Consider the following 12,055-nt stretch of genomic DNA (forward strand, 5'->3'; position numbering starts at 1 on the left):
CCCACAGAATTAAAGACTTGAAATATCTGGATGATGTTCTAACATACTAATGTTCAATAACATTTTAACAGGCTATTTCCTGTTTTTCTCTCCAATAAGGCTACCTTTATATGTACTGTTTGTTCACCATTTGTTGTATTTCATAGTATTATCTTAGGCTATTCCTATGTATGAAGCTGCTGAGCCAAAGGAAGTGAATGTTTTAAGGCTCTTGATACTTTTGCCATGTAATTTTTTAAGAGAACGGAACAAAATTATTTATGGAGACTTTGGAGACCAAACTGACATAACTTGTACTTGGGGTTTCCCTTTGTCCTTGGGGAAAATTACAAAACAGGTGAGGAAATGGGGAGTAACTGGGATGAAGATAATATTTGAAATAGGACAGTGTAAGAAATAAGAAAATAGACAGTCCATGTTTCATTTTAACTGAGTTTCAGTAGAGACTTGCGGATAGGTCAATATGCTCACCTGCAGGCAACTAGGTCAAGTAGCAGACAAAAAGACCACTAAATGACTCACACCCCAAAAGTTCCCAAACCAAAATGAGGTCCTGAGGTGAGAGAGAATTGCTAGGCAAGCAGGTTTTCATAATTATGATAATAAAAACCAAGAGATCACCAAGAGTTACAAAGAAAGAATGCAAAAGGGGGTGATTTTTATAGGAAATCAAGGACCAACCATAAAGGGAAACAGTAGGCACCATTTGGAACAGATTGTGGCTCTCTGATCTCAACCAGTGAGGAAAAGGGGAAGGGGCCCTGCGAACTAAGGATAAAAACCCACTGCTTTCTTAGACCACGGGTGCCTGTCGGTACACAGACACTTGCTCTTGCAAGATCATGGATAAATATCTCGCTTCCACTGCACTTCCCATCTGTGAGTTCATTCTTCGGGTGTTCTAATGATGGTCTTCTCCCACATCAGGGAGAGTGTATCTGAGATGACAGACAGCTGAAGAAGGTGATACATATATTTAGGGAATGCAGCAGATAGAAAGTCTCTTAGTCAGAAAATGATTTGGCTTATAGAAAAATAGTAAGGAGGATAAGAAGACTGTTGGTTATGAGCTTCCTAGCATTCCAAGCAAGAAGAGGAAACTAAACTTCAAAGGTTCCCCCTTACAGGGACACAACTATTTGTACTTGCTGAAATTCTGACCTCAATGAATCTGCTAAAATGTTTGGAAATCCATTGAGGAGACCAATCAAACTCATTAATACCTGCTGTTCTCCATACAAATTCTGTCTCCTTATTGAAACTGAGAAGCCTTCCTGGCCGTGACTCTGCCCTTCAGATGGCTCAGAAGCTCAGAGGTAATGTGGACTGTGATGGACCGAAGGAAGCTGGAAAAAACTGATGATCAAAGTCCACTGGGAAAATTTTCTCCCTGAAAATTTTAATTGTCTATTAATGAATCATAATTTTATTAGTTACTAGCATCAATATTATCAATAATAAAAACAACAATAGCTCACAAATACTAAAAGATTATGTCCCAGGCATTGGGTTAGAAGCTTTATATAGATTAGCACATTTTAATCATCACAGTGACCAAGTAGAGGATGCAATTGTCCTTATTTTTCAGAGGAGGAAATCAGGGCTCAGTGTGCACAGGTAACTTCCTCATGATCTCAAAACTGGTAAGAAGTGGAGCTGGGATTTGAACCTACTTCTCACTGATTCCCAGACTTGACCTTCTATTCATTATGCAATGGCACCCTCAGAATGCCAAGACCCCTCAGGTCAGAGCAAACTCTGCCAGAGCTGTACTTCATCTGGTGAAATGCTGATGTTTAGCCCTATGGAAGAGTTTTTCAGCTAAATAGACCCTGGAGAAAGAGGACCCAAACTTCTTTCTGACACATGCTGGCCACCACTCTGAGATCGGTTCTCATTATGGCCTTCAGAGCAATGGAAAGTTTGTCAGAAGAGCATATGGAGCTTCCTTCTATACACCACTGGTTCTGGTCACAGGCAAAGTGAGAAGCTCTCTTCATGGGGTTCCTAGAGGGATGTCCCCATACCTCTTGCCTCAAGTAAGTAGTCTCCTTGGTTCCCCTTGGAGCTGCAAGAACCAGGCTGTGGAAGGCATTGGCTGAGGATGCTCTCAGGAGCTGAGATACCCCTTTCCCTTTACCTGAAAAGATCCCCCCACAGACTAACATTGCTCCTTTGTTACACTGAATATTGCTTTGTGACTAAGGGTCTAAAAATTAATTTTTCAAAAACCCATTATCATTTACCTTGTGAATGTAGCCACTGCTAAAAACAAACATTTAGATCATCAAGATTTAGCTACGTACTCTGCACAACTCCAGAAAGTGAGTACAGTTTTTCTCTCTCTTATAGGTAGAAATGCCGAGGCACAGAATCTTTAAGCAACTTGCTCAAAGTCATGCAGCTGATAGGCAAGAGAGCATGGTTTCAAAGAGAGAGTCTATGCTCTTAGCCACCCCATACAAATAAAGGTGCACAACCTTTATTTAAATCCTGGCTATGCACATCCGTGCTACATGATATGGACTCATCCTCTAGCTGTGCTGTGCCTCTGTCTCCTCATTTGTGAACTGCAGGAGTTGGTGGTACCTGCTCACAGCCTTAATAAATTACAAAAGTGCTCATGAGGCTCCAGATATAAGCATGGGTTTGCAAAGGCACTTGTCCTCCTGAGTTTTATGTTTCACCTTTGCTTCTAGTCAACAGCCCTCATCTTAAAGCATCCCAGCTGTTTGCCTCCTTCAGCATAAGAAATTGCACCCTGAAGCAAGTAAATTAAAGGAAGGCAAGGTGATGGCAGGAGGAAGAACAGAGCTTCAGAGCAGCAAGTTCTTGCTCACTTTTCTCCTCCGTACATGTGCATTTCCAGATATGCGGCTTCCTGGACCCAGTCCACCCCCGGATTCCGTTTTGGGGGATACTATGATGTAACAAACTGCAAAGAGAAACCAGCTCCTCTAGAAGAGTATCCATTTTGGGGGCTTCCCCTGCAAATGTAACCCTGCTTCTCCCCACTCCCTGGCCTCCCAGGCAGGCCCTCCAGGAGAAAAGCCGAGAAGGGCATGTTTCTGTACTCCGCCCTACCTGCTCTGTCATCTGCTCTGCTCTGCCAGCAAAATGTGGAGTCAGATCACTCAGAGTCTCATTTGTTAATTGAGAATCAGGGCCCCTTTAGGACAGCACTGGGCCATTGTTGAGGAGCAGAGCTGCAATGAAAGAATTTAATTTGAAGAAAGAGTCAATTCAACTGAATCCTGAAAATCATCTGATGTGCTCCCAGGAGAGTCTATTTGGAATCAATAAACGTGCCAGTGTCACCGTCTCCTGTCTCTACTCCATCCCCTGCTGGTTCCTTACCAGGGGGAAATCGTTCAAAGGGACCAGATTTTATTTCAGAGAAATGTGAATTCTGCCAAATACATAAAATAGGACACTTCTTAGCCCTGTGATAAGATCTCTCTCCCTCCCCCTCCCTCCCGCGCGCGTGCTCTCCCTCTCTCTCCCTCTCCCTCCCTGCCCCCCCTTCCCTTGGCCCTCTCCCAATCATCTTCCTTTATCTTTTCTCTCCTAGGTCTCTTTTCTTTCTTTATCAGCATTCACTTTGTGATTCCTCTTCCCCTCTCTTCATTTCTCACCAATCCCTTCTTCCTTCCTTCAAAAATGCCAGTTAACTCTTCCCTAGAGAATCTGATCTGCACACAAGGGTCTGCCCAAGTACAGCAAACCAGGATCCACTGTAGAAATGCCCCTGAGGATATGTGGTGCCAACTGTTTCAGCAGAGCCTGGGTGACTTTGAAGTCAGATCTGCCAAAGCCCTACAGGTAGAAAGGTCCCCAGAGGAGAGAGGGGCAGAAAGGGAGATGGGGGACCACCTTGGACCATCATATCCTGGAGACCAATGCTTCTCTAACTTTAATGGACATAAGAATTGCCTGAGGGATCTTGTCAAAATGCAGTGTCTGTCTCACTATGGCTTGGATGGGGCATAAGATTCTGCATTTCTAACAGAAATCACCTTTCAGGTGATGTTGATGCTGCTGGCTCAAACACCCTATTTTGAATATACCAAAGCTGTTCATGCTGCTACCCCAAGTATAGTTAATGTGTCAATGCAAGTGTAAAAGGTAACTTTTGGTGGTACATGGGTGAAGATTTTTAAACAGCAGTTCTCCTTCTCGCTCTTTCTCCTCCTCCTACTGCTCCTTTCCCCCCTTCTCTTTTTTCTTCTTCCTTAGTGTTGAGGATTGAACCCAGGGCCTCACTCATGCTAGACAAGTGCTCTATCAGTGTGCTACACCCCAGCCCCTAGGCTTCTAATACTCCTGAGTAATTCTTATGAAAAACAGAAAACTGTAACTAAGCACTTGAAGCTCTATAGAAGAAAGTGCTTAAGATGAGTTTGAAAGGGTGTTCGATTTCTAAAAGGAGTTGACTTACATACAATTGTTAAGGGATAGGTGGTATGTAGGTGGAAACATTTTGTGAGTGTGATGAGTAGATGAAGTCAGAGGGGATGTAGTGAAGGACCATGGGCTTTGTATGCAGGCTGACACTTGATTCTGTCAATTTTATTTTCTTTGAATGTTATTCTCATTGTGAAATGATACTACTATCATCTACCTTGCGAAGTTACTGTGAAGGGGAGGAAGGTACTTTCGTGTATTAGGAATGTTCCTGATGCAGGTAGGGGCTGGGATAATGGAGCTATGGTAGCAATCTTGCCATTGCAGAGTACTAGTGGACCTGGAGTGAGGAGTGCACCCTGATTTTAAAGGATACTGGACTGATACAGAAGGTCTGAGGTGGGGAGACGGCGTGACCTCAGTTGTTCATTGCTTTCTTCATCACATTGCTTGACCCAGATTCTGTCTGTCAGTCCAGCTGAGTCATGGTATTGATGGGGATCTTGGAAAGTCAGCAATCTATTCACCTAATATCTCATTTGTGCCCTACAGAACTGGCGTTGCAGGCAGGAAATTAACTTTCTGTTTCAGTTAAAGAAAAAAAAAAACCTCATAACTTCTGTGTACCTGTGGATCCATTAGAAATCTGGACAGAGTTAAAAGCCCTTCTGAAATACCTCATTCTTCCCAGTACTAAACCTGACACTTATAGCTTCCTGATTCTGAGAGGTAAATAATGCCAGCAGCCATATTCAGAAAGGATGACCAAAGCCCCTCTAGCTGGAGTTCACTCTGTGCAAGCTCGCACTCCAGCTTGCTGTTCCTTCTGCCTCCATTCATGACACAGCTATAGGACCCTCCAAGGTGGCCCGTCCACAAGGCTGTCTACTGTAGGTCTCGGCTCCTCTCCATTTGAGCCTCTCCTGAGAGCTGCTCCACATGGTATCTAATTTCTTCCAGTGCAAAGAAATCTAAGAGTCAAAGAATAACCAGGATACGGCAGGGATTTTTATAACCTAGACTGCTAACTTATACACTCGCATGTCTGCTCACTAGAAGTGAGGGGCATCAGAGAATTTACGGGCATGTCAAATCTAGTACACGCACACATCTATTTGTAACTATATGTGTTTAAAGATGTAGACAAGCCAGTCCCTACATAGTAAGTAGGTAGTTAAGTGATAAATAATTACACAGAATTTTATTAAAATTTAATTTTAATGGTACATTTTAGGTATACAATATAATGACATTCATCTTTGGAAATTTGCACCTTTACATAGTCTCTCTTGGTTCTTGTTTTTCCCTTCCCCTGCCCTCCTTTCAACCCTTCCCTCCCACCCTATTTACCAAGACTTTGTTTCCATTTTTTCCATTTTCTCATATTAATCCCATTCCCCTCTTTCCTTTCCCCTAGCCCTCCCACTTCCTTCCCCTTTGCCCCTTTTCTTCCTATTTCACATTACCTAGTATACATTTTAGTCCTTATTTACACTTTCAGTTTCTCACACCAGGGAAACTATTCGGTGTTTACACATGTGTGTCCTATTTATTTCACTTAAGAGTATCGCCTCAATGTGCATCCATTTAGCTATAAATGTCTCTAATTTCTCATTTTTATTCCTGGTAGTACTTCATTTTATAAAAAACCCACATTTTCTTTATCCAGTCTTTAGTTGTTGACCAACTGGGCTGTTTCCAAGTTTTAGCTATTACAAACTGTGCTGCTATGAACATGGTTGCACATATATCACTGTGGTATGATTCTTTTAATTCTTTGGGGGAAGATCCCCAGCAGGGGAATATCTGGGTCGAATGGGACTTCCAGTCCTAGTTCTTTGAGGTATCTCCATACTGATTTCCACATTGGTTGCCCCAGTTGACTCCCACCAGTAGTTGAGCAGTGTTCCTCTTTCTCCACAGCCCCACCACCATTTGTTATTGGTTGATTTCTTGATAGCAGCCATTCTTTCTGGGGTGAGGTGGAATCTCAGCGTTGTTTTCATTTGCATCTCTTGAATGACCAGTGATGTTGAACATTTTTTCCTATGTGTATTTGCTATTTCTACTTCTTTGTGTGAGAAATGTCTGTTCATTTCAGATGCCCATTTTCAGATTGGGTCTTTCAATTTGGGAGGTCTGATTTGTTTTAAGTTCTTTATAGATTCGAGATAGTAGACCTTTGTTGGGGAACAGCAGGTGAAAATTTTTTCTCACATTGTGGATTGTCTCTTCACTCTGTGGGTGGTTTCTCTTGCTGTGCAGAAGCTTTTTAGTAAGAAGAGATCCCACTTGTTGATTGTTTGTGCTAGTTCACAGGCAACTGAGGTTTTGTTCATAAAATCTTTTCCTACACCAGTATCTTCAAGAGTTCTACCTAATCTCTGTTCCAGCTAGTTCAGCATTTCTATTTTAATATTTAGATCTTTAATCCATTTTGATTATAGTTTAGTGCATGGTGAGAGATATAGGTCTAGTTTTCATCTTTGGCAGGTTGAAACCCATTATCTCCAGCATTATTTATTAAAGAGGCTATCTTTCCTTCAGTGAGGGTGTCTGGCTCCTTTGTAAAAGATGAGGTGGCTGAGTGTGTCTGGAGTTGTTTCTGCATCTTCTAATCTGTTCCACCAATCCTCAGGTCTGTTTCTTTGCCAGTACCATGCTGTTTTTACCACAGTAGCTTTGTAGTATAGTTTCAAGTTGGTGGTTGTAATACTCCCTGCCATGTCTGTGTAACCTAGAATTGCTTTTGCTATTCTGGGTCTCTTCTTGTTCCAAATGAATATTTGCATTGTTTTCTCAAGGTCCATGAAGTATGCTGCTGGGATTTCAATTGGGATTGCATTGAATCTATATAGCAGTTTTGGAAGTATAGCCATTTTCACTATGTTGATCCTTCCTAGCCAGGACTAAAGGATGCCTTTCCATTTTCTAGTATCATCTTCAATCTGTCTTTTCAGAGAAGAGGTCTTTGATTTCCTTTTAGGTTGATTCCTAGGTATTTCAGTTTTTTTGGATGCTATTGTGAAAGGAATTGTTTGCCCTATTTCTCTCTCTCTGAGTCTGTTGTTCGTGTAGAGGAAAGCTATTGATTTTTGTGTGTTGATCTTGTATCCATCTACTTTACTGAATTTGGTTGTTAAGTCTAGAAGCCTTTTAGTGGAGTTCTTGGGGTCTTCTAGATAGAGTATCATGTTATCTGCAAATAATGACAATTTGACTTCTCCATTTCCTATCTTTATTCTTTTTATTACTTTCTCTTGTCTAATTGCTGTGGCTAATGTTTCCAAGACTGTATTGAACAAGAGTGGTGAAAGTGCACATATTTGTCTTGTTCCTGATTTTAGTGTGAAGGATTTCAGTTTTTGACCATTTAGTATGATACTTGCTGTTGGTTTTTCATAGATGGCTTTTATCAGATTGAGGTAGAGACCGTCTATTCCAATTTTTTGTAGAGTTTTTATCATAAATGCATGTTGGGTTTTGTCAAATGCTTTTTCTGCATCTACCGAGATGATCATATGTTTTTTGTCCTTGGCTCTATTGATATAGTGTATTACATCGATTGATTTGCATATGTTGAACCATCCCTGCATCCCTGGGATGAATCTCACTTGGTCAGGGTGTATGATCTTGATGATCTTCTGCATTCTATTTGGCAGTAACTTATTAAGGATTTTTGTATCTATGTTCATTAGTGAGATTGGCCTATAGTTCTCCTTTTCGGTTGGGTCTTTCTCTTCTTTGGGGATCAAGGTGATCCTTGCTTCCAGGAATGAATTCAGGAGTACTGCTTCCCTTTCAATTTCATTGAAGAGTTTAAACAGGAGTGGCAGTAGTTCTTCTCTAAATGTCTTGTAGAATGCGGTGGTGAAGCCATCAGTACCCAAGCTTTTCTTTGTTGGTAAGTTTTTAATTACGTTTTCAATTTCATTGATTGATATTAGGTTGTTTAGAATTTTTAGGCCTTCTTCCTTTAGCTTGATAATTCATATGTATCTAGGAATCTGTCCGTTTCTTCTGTGTTTTCCATCTTATTGGCATAACAGGTTCTTGAAGAAGGTATTGATGATCCTCTGGATTTCTGCTGGGTCCATTGTAATTTCATCCTGTTCATTCCTAATTGTATGGATTTGGGCCTTTTCTTTCCTTTTTCTAACAAGGTTGGCTAAGGGTTTGCCAATTTTGTTATTCGTTTGAAGAACCAACTCTTGGCTTCATTGATTTTTTTTGTATCATTCTCTTAGTCTCCATTGCATTAATTTCTGCTCTGATCTTCATAATTTCCTCCATTATATGAGATTTGGGTTTGTCCTGCTCTTCTTTTTCTAGAAGCTTGAGGATCAGCATTAGGTTGTTTAATTGGGCTCAGTGTTTTCCTAATATGAGTATTCACTGGTATGAATTTCCCTCATAAGATTGCTCTCATTGTGTCCCACAAATTCTGATATTTTGTATTGTCATTGTCATTTAATTGAAGGAACTGTCTGATTTCTTCTTTAATTTCCTCTGTGACCCATTGGTTATTCAGAAGTTTGTTGTTCAATTTCCATGTGTTCATGAAGTTTTTGCGATTTCTTTTGCTACTGATCTCCAATTTCATTGTATGGTCTGATAATATACAGGGGATAACTTCAATTCCTTTGCACTTACCTAAATATGTTCTATGAGCGAGTATGTGGTCTATTTTGGAGAACGACCCACGTGCAGCTGAAAAGAATGTGTATTCTGATTTTTGTGGGGTGAAACATACTGTAAACATCTGTTAAGTTCATTTGTCCAAGAGTTTGATTGAGTTCCAGTGTTTCTTTGCTTGTTTTTTGCCTAGTGGATCTATCTATTTGTGACAATGGGGTATTGAGGTCCCCCATTACTATTGTATTAGTGCTTATATGGTTTTTCATGTCCATTAGTATTTGTTTTATATAATTGGGTGCACTAGTGTTTGGTGCATAGATATTTATGATTGTCATCTCTTCCTCTTGGATTGTTCCCTTTACAAGAATGTAGTGTCCTTCTTTGTCTCTCTTAATCAGTGTGGGTTTGAAATCCACTTAGTCTGCAAAGAGGATAGCTACTCCTGCTTTTTTTCAGGTTCCTGTCGCAAGGAGTATTGTTTTCCACCTTTAACTTTCAGTCTATGAGTTTCTTTTTGAATTAAGTCTGTTTCTTGTATGCAGCACATTGTTGGATTTTGCTTCTTGACCCATCCTGCCAGTCTATTTCTTTTGGTGGGTGAACTGAGACCATTAACATTGATGGTTATAACTATAAGTATTGACTTATCATTGTCATTACTTTTTCTTTTTGTTGGAGTCTCCCTGTTTGCATTTAATTTTTTGTCATGCCCAGTGGATTCATTCTGCTGGGCTTCCTGGGGTTGTGATCCTCGTTGTCTTTTCCTAGGATATTGTCTAACATTTTTTGAAGTGCTGGTTTGGTATTCATGAAGTTCCTAAGGTGCTCCTTGTCATGAAAATATCTTGTATCTCTGTCAATTTTGAAAGATAGTTTTGCAGGGTTCATCAATCTGGGTTGGAGGCTGTTTTCCTTTAGGGCTTGGAATATATCATTCCAAGCTTTTCATGCCTTCAGGGTTTGCATTGAGAAGTCTGCTGTGATGCTGATGGGCTTTCCTTTGTATGTGATTTGATTCTTTTCTCTCACTGCTTGTAGAATTTTGTTCTTCTGTTGGGTTTCTGGAATCTTAACTATTATATGCCTATGTGTAGATTTTTTTGATCAAGGCTATTTGGAGTCCTGTATGCCTCACTTATCCGTATGTCAAGTTCTTTTCCCCTCCTTGGGAAGTTTTCTGCCATCACTTCTGTGAACAGTTTTTTTTTTAATGTCACCTGCACTCTCCTGTTTCTTCATTGAGTCTGATCAGTCTTATGTTATTCTTCTTTGCATGTTCTAGCAGCTGCTGGAATGATTTCTTGTGGTCCCTTACAATTTTAAAGCATTTTTTCTTTTCCTGGTCACTAATTGCAATCTTATCTTCCATATCTGAAAGTGTATCCTCTCACTGGCTCATTCTGCTGTGTAGACTTTCAATGGAGTTTTTAATCTCCTGGAAATCCATTTTATGGATTCCATTTGTTTCCTATGTTGGGATTCCATCATGTTCCTCAGCTCCTCTATTTTTTTTATTGGTGTCCTCTCTGGATTTATTAATCATGTGTTGCACTATGGGAACAATCTCTGCTGTTATGTGAGGAATTATTTCTAATTTCTTTTTTTCCAGATCCTCTTTCATTGCCAGTGCAGGGAGTCCAGGTGATTGAGTGTCAGATTGTTCCATCTCATTTCCCTTTGAGGTTGCTGTAGTTGATCTCGAAATCTGGCTTTGAGGCTTGTTTACATGTCTTCTCATTTCGATCGTGGGGGTACGGGGTTCTGCTGGCGCCTGCTTGGCTCACATCCTCTGATCTGGGAGCAGTGGTATGGCGACCCAGAAGCCTCCTCTTCTGTGCTGGGAGCAGCGGTACCTACACAGAATTCTTATTCTATTTCACTTACTATATTACAATCATGGTTCCATAGTATTTAGAAATAAATATGTTATAGACTTTGCAGTTGGGGTGACTTAACTTTGAATCTCAGATTTATCTGTGAAAACTTGAACAGATCATTTATCTACTGCAAAGTTGAGTTTCATTCTGTGTAACATGAATATAAAAGCACTTACATCCCTAGAGATTTTAGGAGGATTACATGCCCTGATGCATTTACTTACTTAATTCACTGTCTGGCACATGGTAATTATTTTTAAGTGTCATTTATTGTCAATATTATTTATTCCTGAATGGAGAGGCCTTTGGTATGTTTTCCCTGCATTTTCATCACTATTTCCTCTTGTCTGGTGATTGAGGCTTTGAGGATTCAGACATGCAGAGATGAGCTACCACAGGGACCTCATGGTGTGAAAGGGGAAATGCTTTCTGTTTTAGTGAAAGTGCATAATATATTTCTGTATTGTATTTCCTGAATAGGAGTCCAGAAATCAGAGTCTCACACCAGCTGTTATGCTGAGTGTAGACATGATTAATTGGATTCTTATTCCAAGAATTACACTTTTTTCCATAGATACCTGATTACAATGACTAATAAGAGTTCTTCCCAAAGCCTGGTGGAATTTCACCTCTAATGTAATATACCTCTAAGCCTTTGTTGACTGTGCACATGATTTTTCCCATTCTCTCTTTTTATAGAAATCAATAAGTTGTTTAGATGCCTTCAATAGAGAAGGGATGAAAAACTATAGGTTTTACTACTTCGTGAACATGATTTAAATTTTTTCAACCTTAAAAAAAAACAAAACCATTCCTGTCATCTACTCAATGAGTTGAGATTTTCAGAAAAATTTGGGTGGGTGTATTTCTGTGATACGGTGAGCATGATTAATGGTCTCACCAGCAATTACAACTGGATTTTACTGTAAATAAAATGAACTTTCATTCATAGAGTTCACTGTCACTGAGTATATTCTTGGTGCCATATTTCATAGACTGGGGCAATTTTTTTCTGGTGTTTCCTCATGCTGCATCTAATGCTCATATATCTTTCACTTTTTCATGACATTTGAAGTGCAACTAGAATGCTAAGATCCTCTCAAACATACTTATATTGAGGTACTGCATTCATTGTA

This window comes from Heterocephalus glaber, unplaced genomic scaffold, assembly GCF_053883595.1.
Source record: "Heterocephalus glaber isolate CG9 unplaced genomic scaffold, H.glaber_assembly_v1.0 deba00000943, whole genome shotgun sequence".
NCBI lineage: Eukaryota > Metazoa > Chordata > Mammalia > Rodentia > Bathyergidae > Heterocephalus > Heterocephalus glaber.